At 49.1% G+C, this 2,373-nt stretch overlaps 1 pseudogene; it reads left to right on the forward strand.

Annotated features, from left to right (window-relative positions):
* Positions 1–875: 875 nt before the first annotated feature.
* On the forward strand, positions 876–1,614 carry LOC130993327 (3-ketoacyl-CoA synthase 12-like; annotated as a pseudogene).
* The last annotated feature ends 759 nt before the right edge of the window (positions 1,615–2,373 follow it).

Here is a 2,373-nt window from a genome sequence, read left to right on the forward strand (position 1 = left end):
AAACCTCTGCTACGCATTATTATGAACCTCATTGCCCCATTTCCGTCCATGGCCGCCTCCAGCCAGACCTGGGTCGTGCAGCCCAACACGCGATTCTCTTGAATCCTCCAAGTTTCGTCGATGGGCGGCATAATGGCGGCGTAGTGGAGCAGCCTCTTCACTCTGTCGGTTGGCGCCGACAGTGATCGGAATTCGAAACCTAATCTCTGCAGCTTCTCTGGCACACTTGAAGGTGGTTGTACCTTGGCGCAACGGTCTATTGTGACACATGAGAGCGGAAAGACTAGATTTTTTGAGGTGGGATCGGAGGGAAATCTCGAAATTGGGGGATTATTGAAGATATGTCTTTGCGGATTGAGGTGGATGTGTGAGGGGCATGTTGTGTCCATGAAATTTTTCACTTCTTCTTGAGATGGAAGTTTGATTTGATTGGCTTGCAACTTGTTCACTAGAGTGGTGAGTTGAGTGATCTGTGTGCCCATACTACTCAACGCAGCTTGCGTCTCTTGCTGGAAAGCTTGCTGACTTTGTACCAAATTATTAATAGGGTTAAGTATCAAATAAGCCCTTAACGTGGAAACCCTTATTACATTGCCGACCCTATGGTAAATGGGGTATCAAATAAACCCCTATCGTAATTAATTTTGAACAATTAAGCCCCCCGACTTAACGGAGAGTTAACACCGTTAACTTTCTTTTATTTTTTTTATTTTTTTAACGAGCAAATCGTCGAACATCCGGTAGGTGCGGCTGGATGGCTGGTGCACCGACATCATCACCGTCTTTCCCCTCGCCGCGAGGCCCCCCCAGCGCCGCCATGAGGCGGTAGGTCGCCGTGGCGTCGAGCCCCGACGTCAGCTCGTCGAGGACCAGCCATGTTCAAGCTCAAGACCCTCGTGAGGACTCACCACGGCTCCAGAGATGAATCCTACGACTGCTGCATACAGAAGAAAGACGACAAAGTCTTCATAGGGTTCGTCGGCAAGAATCTGCCCAAGGCCGCCACGCGCGCCTTCGTCGACAATTTGAAGGAGATGGCGCCGAGAATCCTCCCCATGCGCGAGCTTCTCCGCTTCTCCGCCCTGCTCCTAATGCGCAAGGTGCGGCAGAAGTGGAGCAAGGCAGGGCCCGGGGCGAGGCCGTTGATCGACTTCAAGACCGGGGTGGATCACTTCTGCATGCACACGGGGGGAAGGCGATGATCGACGCGATCGAGCAGAATCTGAACCTGAGCGAGTACGACGTGGAGCCGATGAGGATGACGCTGCACCGGTTCGGGAACACGTCGGCGAGCAGCCTCTGGTACGTGCTGGCGTACATGGAGGCGAAGAGGCGGCTGAAGAAGGGGGATAAGGTGTTCATGATAAGCTTTGGGGCGGGATTCAAGTGCAACAACTGTTTGTGGGAGGTGATGAGGGACTTGGACGGCAGGGGGAATGTGTGGACTCAGTTTATTGATAACTATCCCTTGAAGAATTTGGCCAATCCTTTCATGGAGAAGTTTGGATGGCTGCATAATGAGGATCCCGATACCTTCTTTGTTCCTGATGATTATGAAATACCCGATTAATTCATTTGCTTTTTTTCCTTTTCTTATATCATCATTCTTGCCCTAATTAATTTTGTTTTGTTTGTTTTATCTCTTTCTATATCATCATTCAAGAACGAGGATCGCTGGGGGTCCTCGACGAGCTGACGTCGGGGCTCGACGCCACGGCGGCCTACCGCCTCATGGCGGCGCTGGGGGCCTCGCGGCGAGGGGGAAGACGGTGGTGATGTCGGTGCACTAGCCGTCCAGCCGCGCCTACCAAATGTTCGACGATTTTCTCGTTAAAAAAATAAAAATAAATAAAAGAAAGTTAACGGTGTTAACTCTCCGTTAAGTCAGGGGGGCTTAATTGTTCAAAATTAATTACGATAGGGGTTTATTTGATACCCCCTTTGCCATAGGGTCGGCAATGTAATAAGGGTTTTCACGTTAAGGGCTTATTTGATATTTAACCCTTATTAATAATATGGCTGCTCTGTGCCAGACTCTGAAGAATATCGCTCATACTGGGTTCTGGGAGGTCGGTATGGGCATATCGCCCAACCTGCGACTGTTTTTGAGTGAAAAATTCAGGCGAACTCCAACTAAAATTTGGATGGTTATCCTTCTGGATTTGAGCTCCAACAAAGCCTCTAACTAAGGAAGTTAAAGCATCGAGTTTCTCATTCATACCTACATCTTCTGCTATGTTGACGGGCCTATACCTATCATCATCCTCATCCTCATATTGTTGACCATTGGAGACCATATCAAAAATCAATTGTTTTGCTTCATCCAAGGTCTTGTTGGTCAAACTTCCTCCACAAGCAGCATCAACAATCCTC

This window comes from Salvia miltiorrhiza, chromosome 7, assembly GCF_028751815.1.
Source record: "Salvia miltiorrhiza cultivar Shanhuang (shh) chromosome 7, IMPLAD_Smil_shh, whole genome shotgun sequence".
Classification (NCBI taxonomy): domain Eukaryota; kingdom Viridiplantae; phylum Streptophyta; class Magnoliopsida; order Lamiales; family Lamiaceae; genus Salvia; species Salvia miltiorrhiza.